This window comes from Chiloscyllium plagiosum, chromosome 7, assembly GCF_004010195.1.
Source record: "Chiloscyllium plagiosum isolate BGI_BamShark_2017 chromosome 7, ASM401019v2, whole genome shotgun sequence".
NCBI lineage: Eukaryota > Metazoa > Chordata > Chondrichthyes > Orectolobiformes > Hemiscylliidae > Chiloscyllium > Chiloscyllium plagiosum.
The window spans coordinates 15,700,636-15,709,389 of NC_057716.1; the positions used below are offsets into that span (position 1 = coordinate 15,700,636).

General features: G+C 45.9%; 1 long non-coding RNA gene across 1 annotated transcript in view; it reads right to left on the reverse strand.

The window, feature by feature from the left end:
* Positions 1-5,158: 5,158 nt before the first annotated feature.
* The window catches only part of LOC122551353, a 13,503-nt gene continuing 9,907 nt past the window's right edge, over positions 5,159-8,754 (reverse strand). The window contains exons 3-4 of the long non-coding RNA XR_006312081.1: positions 7,696-7,848; positions 5,159-5,574 (exon numbers count right to left, since the gene is read on the reverse strand). This is a non-coding gene — a long non-coding RNA (uncharacterized LOC122551353). The remainder of the gene's footprint in view (positions 5,575-7,695; positions 7,849-8,754) is intronic.

The window sequence follows — 8,754 nt, forward strand, 5'->3', positions numbered from 1 at the left end:
CTATTGTACTCTATGCTACTTTCTCCCCACCCCCACCCTCCACTCATTTATCTCTCCACCCTGCGGGCACTCTGCCTGTATTCCTGATGAAGGGCTTTTGCCCGAAACGTCGATTTTCCTGCACCTCGGATGCTGCCTGAACTGCTGTGCTCTTCCAGCAGATTGTAATCGAGAATCTGGCTTCCAGCATCTGCAGTCATTGTTTTTACCTTGGGTAATCAAGCCAGTATGGGCATGATGGACTGAATGTCCTCCTTCCTTACCATAATGATTCTGTGGTTCTGACTTGCCTGACTCATGCTTCAATGAAGTGTCAAGGGAGTACCACATGTTTGAAACTGCGGGTGTGGAGGTATTAAGCTCAAACCTATCTGCCCGTTCACATGAATTTTGAAGACCGCACAGCTCTTCAAAAATAACTCAATTATGCAAGTACGAAGGACATTGAAAAGAAAATGGAGCATATAAATACGATCTGAGCCCCTTTTCTTTCTCTGGTGCATGTTGCCTGGCATTGCTAGCAGAAATGTAACAGTTTCTCCCTTTAATTGCAGCTATTCCCATGTTTAAGGACTAATCTAACAACCGGTCTAACATCTTAACAATTCAAGTGAAACAGTATTCTGTCCACTGCATATATAAATGAGGGCAGAGATTGTTTGTTATGTGAGAGAGGTTCAGTAAACAAAACAGCTAAATATTTACTAATTTAGAACTTCATTTATTGCTAAAATGCAACGAAAAAGATATAACTGCCTGGGGCTTCTCAATCTGCTTGCTGTTAATTGCTTCCCAAAGCCACTTTCCTGTAATAGGTCTATTTAGCCTAGCATTGAGCTGGATGAATTCTTTGCTGCCAAGTATTGAAACATTGCTCAAGGGGGGGTTGGGGTCAAGGAGTGGGGGTGGTTTCATGTCGAGTTATGATAATCCAAAAATATTTGCTTGGATTTTGACTCTTCCTGACTAGACAAGTACTACATCAGATCATGTCCCCAGGATAGTTCAAGTCCAACTGGAGCTATTTTTATTAAACAGGGGAGCTTGTGGTGTGATTTGATGGAGCTGTTTAAAATTATCAAGGGATGGGAGGGATTGGAAAATAATTGCAAGCATATTTATAATAATTTAAGCATTAGAATGATTAAACAACAGATAAAGATGATGTTAAGAGAAAGTGAGGTCTGCAGATGCCAAAGATCAGAGTTGAGAGTGTGGTGCTGGAAAAGCACAGCAGGTCAGGCAGTATCTGAGGAGCAGGAAAATCGATGTTTTGGGCATAAGCCCTTCATCAGGAATGAGGTTTATGGGTTGGGGCTGAGAGATAAATGGGAGGGGGTTGGGGTTGGGGGAAGATAGCTGAGAAAGTGATAGGTGAATGAAGGTGAGGAAGAAGGTGGTAGGTCAGAGGGGGCAGTGATGGACGGGTCTGGAGGGCAGTGCCGAGTTGGAGGCTTGGGACTGCGATAATGTAGGGGGAGGGGAAATGAGGAAGCTGGTGAAATCCACATTTATCCCATGTGGTTGTAGGGTCCCAAGGTGGAATATGAGGCGTTCCTCATCCAGGTTTCAGGTGGTAATGGTTTGATGGTAGAGGAGGCCCAGGACCTGCATGTCCCTGATGAAGTGGGAGGGGAAGTTGAAGTGTTCAGCCACAGGTGGGTGCGAGTGTCCCAGAGATATTAGCTGAAATGATCCACAAGAAAGTGTCCTGTCTTCTTGATGTAGAGGAGACCACACCGGGTGCAATGGATACAGTAGATGACATTGGGAGAGTTGCAGGTGAATTTCTGATGGATGTGGAAGGATCCCTTGGGGTCTTGGATGGAGGTGAGGGGGAGGTGTGGGTGCAGGTTTTGCACTTCCTGCGGTGGCGGGGAGGGTGCCAAGAATGGGGTGTGGGCTGGTGGGGGTGTGTGGATCTGATGAGGGAGTTGCAGAGGGAATGGTCTCTCTGAAACGCTAATAGGGGTGGGAGGGAAATATACCTCTGGTGGTGGGGTCAGTTTGGAGGTAGCGGAAGTGGCGGAATATGCTGAGTTGTATGCAGAGGTTGGTGGGGTAGAAGGTGAGGACCGGGGTGAGGGGGGGTGCGGTTCTGTCCTTGTTGAGTTGGGAGGGGTGGCGTTCAAGGGCGGTGGTGCGTGAAGTGGAGGAGATGTGCTAGAGGGCATCATCAACCACATGGGAAGAGAAGCTGCGATCTTGGAAGAAGGAGGACATCTGGGACTTTCTGAGGTGATCCTGGGAACAGATGTGGCAGAGACGGAGGAATTGGGAATAAGGGATGGCATTTTTATAGGGGGTAGGGCAAGAGGTGGTGTAGTCTAGGTAGCTGTGGGAGTTGGTGGACTTGTAGTAGATGTCTGTGGTTAATTGGTCACCAGAGACGGTGATGGAGAGGTCCAGGAAGGGGGAAGGGTGGAGGAGGTGTCCAAGATGGTCCAGGTGAATTTAAGATCGGGATGGAAGGTGTTGGTAAAGTTGATGAGCTGTTAAACCTCCTCGTGGGAGCAGGAGACAGCACCGATACAGTCATCGATGTAGCAGAGGAATGGGTGGGGAGTGGTGCCGGTGTAAGTGCGGAAGACTTCGCCACTTCTGCCATTCCAAACTGACCCCACCACTTGGAGTATATTTCCATCCTTACCCCTATCAGTGTTCTGAAGCGACCATTCCCTCTGCGACTCCCTCGTCAGGTCTACACCCCCCCACCAGCCCACACCCCACTCATGGCACCTTTCCCTGCCACCGCAGGAAATGCAAAACTTGCGCCCACACCACTCCCCTCACCTCCGTCCAAGGCCCCAAGGGATCCTTCCACATCCATAAGAAATTCACCTGCAACTCTCCCAATGTCATCTACTGCATCCGTCACACCCAGTGTGGCCTTCTCCACATTGGGGAGACAGGACGCCTTCTTGTGGATCATTTCAGAGAACATCGCTGGGACACCCGCTCCCACCAATCCCACCGCCCCGTGGCTGAACACTTCAACTCCCCCTCCCATTCTGTCAAGGACATGCAGGTCCTGGGCCTCCTCCACCGCCAAACCGTTACCACCCGATGCCTGAGGAGGAACGCCTCATATTCCGCCTTGGGACCCTACAACCACACGGGATGAATGTGGATTTCAATAGCTTCCTCATGACCCCTCCCCCCCACATTATCTAAGTCCCAAGCCTCCAACTCGGCACCGCCCTCCGGACCCGTCCATCACTGCCCCCTCTGAACTATCACCTTCTCCCTCACCTTCATCTACTTATCACTTTCCCAGCTACCTCCCCCCCAGCCCCACTTCCTTCCCATTTACCTCTCAGCCCTGGCTCACAAGCCTCATTCCTGATGAAGGGTTTATGCCCGAAACATCGATTCTCCTGCTCCTGGGATGCTGCCTGACCTGCTGTACTTTTTCAGCACCACACTCTCGGTAAAGATGGCATTGTGGAGTTTTAGGACCAATATCAGCAAAAGCTGAAATAAACCAAAGAACTGCAGATACAGGAGATCTAAAATGAAAACTGAAATCACTGGAGAAACTCAGTACGTTTGGCAGCATCTGTCAGAAGAAAGCAGAGTTAACATTGTGAGTCTGGTGATTCTTCACCAATATTGTATGTCAGCTACTTTCTGCCAGCACTGCTAGCAGCTGGTTCTGATGAAGAGTCACCCGACGCGAAACCTTAACTCTGCTTTCTTCCTGCAGATGCTACCAGACCTGCTGAGTTTCTCCAACAATTTCTGCTTTTGTGTCAGCAGAAGTTGTTTATGCAAAAGGGCTGTGAGGCTGTGGGATGCATGACAGGAAGGTGTGATTTTCGTGAAATTGTAGTCACACCCCTGGAGATGCAAATTGTTGCATGAGGCAGTAAACTGAGGCCTGCAGTTCCTGCTCAGGTTGACATAAAAGATCATTCCTCCTACCTACCAGGTCGTACCCACCACCTGTGTTCACCTACCGTTACCTCACCATTCCGTTCCTCTCCTCTCCTCACCCAAACTACCTCCTTACCACTTTAGCTGCAGCTCCCCCTACCCCCACCCCAAGCCCTGAAGAAGGGTTATACCCAAAACGTTGGCTTGTCCATCTCCTGAAGCTGCCTGGCTTGCTGTGTTCTTCCAGCCTCCTGGTTAGAGTCATGGAGTCATAGAAATGTACAGCACAGAAACAGACCCTTCAGTCCAACCCAGATATCCCAACACAATCTAGTCCCACCCTGCCAGCACCTGGCCCATTTCCCTCCCAACCCTTCCTATTCAATATAGCCATCCAAATGCATTTGAAATGTTGCAATCGTACCAGCCTCCACCACTTCCTCTGGCAGCTCAGTCCATACACGTACCACCCTCTGCATGAAAAAGTTGCCCCTCAAGTCTCTTTTATATCTTTCCCCTCTCACCCTAAACCTGTGCCCGCTAGTTCTGGACTCACCCACCCCAGGGAAAAGACTTTGTCTATTTATCCTATCCATGCCCCTCATCATTTTATAGACCTCTATAAGGTCACCCCTCAGCATCCGATGCTCCAGGGAAAACAGCCCTAGCCTATTCAACCTCTCCCTATAGCTCAAATCCTCCAACCCTGGCAACATCCTTGTAAATCTTTTCTGAACCCTTTCAATTTTCACGACATCTTTCCGATAGGAAGGAGACCAGAATTGCATGCCATATTCCAATAGTGGCCTGACCAATCACGTGGCATGCCTTAGAGTAGAGTAGGTCTTCCTGGCATTCTGGCCAATATCGATCCCTCAGCTAAGTTACACATATGTGGTCATTTACTTCATTGCTGTTAGCAAAATTTTGCTGTGCAGAATTTGATGTCAGTGACAATATTTCAAAATTCCTCTGCTGGCTGTGAAGTATTTTGGAAGGTATTGATGCAAGATTTTTGGTCACACGAATCTAGTAAAATGTACTCTATCATCCATAATAACACTAGCCCCCTGAGGAAATGACCACAAATACCCCCTTAGTGCCTAAGGTACTTGTGATATCTTTGCCAACAAAATAAGGTGACATTGTGCCATTGCGAATAAGCCTTGAGTCTGATTCTGCACAAATTAGTTCAACTTTCCATATTTCCCCACAGCAGGGGAAGGGAAAGAGGTTTATGCTGCTGATGACAAATCAACTACTCTCTTCTTTAGCTTTTAATTTTCTTTTTCAGATTTTGATTGTTTCAAAATAAATGGATTCCCAAAATTTGTTTGGCTAGTTTTCCATTTGGTGACGGCAAAATCATCATCTGTGTTTTCTTTAGCTTAAACTCTGAGAAATTTGGCCTCTTGAGGGAAATGTACTTTTGAATGTCGGGGCTTTCCATGGCTTTGATGTTTTTGACAGCAGGATATTGCTTGGGAGATCACTATGATTGTTTTATCCACTGGGAAGACATGATTTCCACACCAATGTCAGGAAAGTGTTGCCACTGGTGTTGGCGAGACATCAATTCAGCTAATTAAATGAAAGGAGTCCATTGAATCAAACAGGCCCCGTTAAATTTTCAGCACACTCAAGTGACTTGTGAAGTTGTTGCTTGTGAGTCTTGATCAGAGATGTCTCTAAAGGAAACTAATAATGGAAATTGCTCATTAGGATCTGCAGTCTCAAACCTCTCGCTTGAAATCTTCCATTATTTATACTGTTTCTATTAGATTCTGGAGTATTAATCCATCCCCTATTTCAAACAGCAGAAATATAAGTCAAATTTGGAGGTGCAATAATCTTAAAATTCAACACAGTCCTCACCATCAGCAAAATAGCACATTAAATCAGAGATCCCTGGGAGATAGAAGTTAACAAATAAGCTCCAACAAAATACATAAAATCTTAGATGATTGTAACTGGCTCCAACAAGTGAATTTGTTTTAATTTTCTTTCAAATATACATTATTTATGTATATATATATATATATATATATATATACACATTATTCATGTACACCTTGCACTCTTGGTCTATTCCCTAGACTTCCAACAAACTAGATACAGTGCATTGCTTGTTCAGCACAGAAAATATTGAATGTCAGCTGCTAGCAAGCTTTAACATGATGCTTGTGTTCTGTATGCTTTATGAGCACACTGTGTCAATTCTTGTTTCCTTAGGCATTGACATACACACAAACTCTTAGGCGAAAGTAAATACTGCAGGTGCTGGAGATTAGAACCAAGAGTGTGCTGGTGGAAAAGCACAGCCGTGCAGACAGCATCCGAGGAGCAGGAAAATCAAAAGCTCTTCATCAGGAATGAGGCTGAGAGCCTCGGGGGTGGAGAGGTAAATGGGAGGGGGGTGGAGCTGGGGTGAAGGTAGCTGAGAGTGCAATAGGTGGATGGAGGTGACAAGTCGGAAGGAAGGGTGGAGCGGATAGGTGGGAAGGAAGGTGGACAGATGCAGCGGGTCATGAGGATGGTGCGGAGCTGGAAGGTTGGAACTGAGGTAAGGTGGGGCGGGGGGCGGGGAAATGAGCAAACTGGTGAAGTCCACATTGATGCCATGGGGTTGGAGGGTCCTGAGGCGGAAGATGAGGTGTTCTCCCTCCAGGTGTTGGGTGGTGAGCGAGGCTGCTCTGATTCTACTCGACTGCCATTCTTCCTGGTCTCTAAAATCTCTAATTCATCCTTATCCTGGAGCAAGTCTCTCGTACTTTCATCAGCACTGTAATGTTTCACATTTACACTTCCACATATATACAAGTTATTCAGTACAATTCCCCCAAGTCATACTTCCCCCTCTCGATTCCGTAGCCTCCCATGTTTGCGCTGGCAGCCCCACTGATGCCAGAGTAGCATCATCAGTAATATCTTTGTCTGCATTTTCCAATACATTATCCCAACTATGACTCAATGGGCAGTCTCTGGCCTCAGAGTGTGCATGTCAACAATTCGGAGACCTCTTTTCAATTCACCTCCGGGATGTGGACATCGCTAGACAGACCAGCATTTATTGCCCATCCCTAGTTGCACTGAGAGCCATTAAGAGTAACCACATTGTTGTGGGTCTGGAGACCACATGTAGGTCAGACCAGGTAAGAATGACAGATTTCTCTCCCTCAAAAACATTAGTGAAATGGATGGATTTTTCCTGACAACCAACAATGGTTTCAAGGTCATCATTAGACCCTTAATTCTAGGTTCGTTTTCAAATTTAAATCCCAAAATCTGCCATGGCAGCACTTGTGCCTGGGACCCAGAACATTCGAGTCAAGAGTGTGGCCCTGGAAAAGCACAGCAGGTCAGGCAGCATCTGAGGAGCAGGAAAATCGACTTTTCGGGCAAAAGCCCTTCATCAGGAACAGAAAATTAGCTGAGTTTCCAGATTAATAGTCTGGTGATAATGCCATCAGGCCATACCTAGAGTGATAATCCAATGCAGGACTGAGGGAGTGCTGCACTATTTCAGGTGCTGCCTTTCATATCAGACGTTAAAGACACATGCCCTATCAGATAGGTACATAGTGTCCAATGGCACTATATGAAGAAGAGCACGGGTACTCTCCCTGGTGTCCTGGCCCAGGACCATCATCACAAAAACAGATTATTTGGTCATTAGCACATTTGATATTTGTGCTGTTTGCAAATTGGCCACCATGTTCACTACGATGCAACAGTGACCACCATAGATATTTCATGGTTGTTAAAGCACTTTGGGGAGTTCTGTTTGTATGAATTGTGCTACAGAAATGAAAGCCTTACTTTTGCTTTATCAACACGTCCATGAGTCGTTTTTTTCTCCTTTGAGCCACTGTGAGTGGGAGTGAAAGATGAAACATGGGGCACAGAGTTCTTGTTGGTGAAGGCAATTCAGATATGACAGCTATTCTTCAGGATTGAGATCGACAGATACATCTGAGAACAGGATATTGAAGTCCATAATTAACATACTAATCTTGCATCTTTTCAGAATATTAAACACAGTCCAAAAATACCAATCAGTTAATGAATTGAACCCTATCCACAGAGCTTAAATAGATATTACAGTCCCCTGGGAGTCAGCTTCTTTTTTTCAAATCTCATTTGATTTCAAGTAATTTGATACTGGAATTATCCACCTGCAAACCAATATCTTCTAGTTTTACAAGCACTCAATGGAAAGCAGTGATATAAAGAGTCACATTTGTTCCAAATGACTGTGCTATTCCATTGGCAGGTTCAGAGTCCGTGAAAACTGACTGAGGGTTATTAGTATTCTGCCATCAAACTCTCAATGGCAAGGCATTAGCATTGATGGAAACACTTCTACTGGGGTTTATGAAGCAGTTTGTGATTTGCCGAAGGCTCAGCAAACATGTATCTCATTGCATTCACAATCATCACTGATTAACTGATTAGAACACAGAGGATAAACAACCCTAATATCCTCTTCGCATTGCAAATTCAACACTGAGACATTTCTTGAAGGGCGATGGTCATTTTAGTGGAGCAGCACTGTCAGGAATCTATTCTGTATTCCCGAAGATTGAGCTTCCAGGTAATCGACCACAGTTAGTTCATAAATCTTGAAAAGTGCTTCAGAATCATTGATCCCTTTGTGTGAGTCTTCATGCATCAGGGACACAGGAATGCGCTGACCTGTCATTGACAAAGGTAAAAACAATGACTGCAGATGCTGGAAACCAGATTCTGGATCAGTGGTGCTGGAAGAGCACAGCAATTAAGGCAGCATCCGATGAGCAGCGAAATCGATGTTTCGGGCAAAAGCCCTTCATCAGGAATAAAGGCAGAGAGCCTGAAGCGTGGAGAGATAAGCTAGAG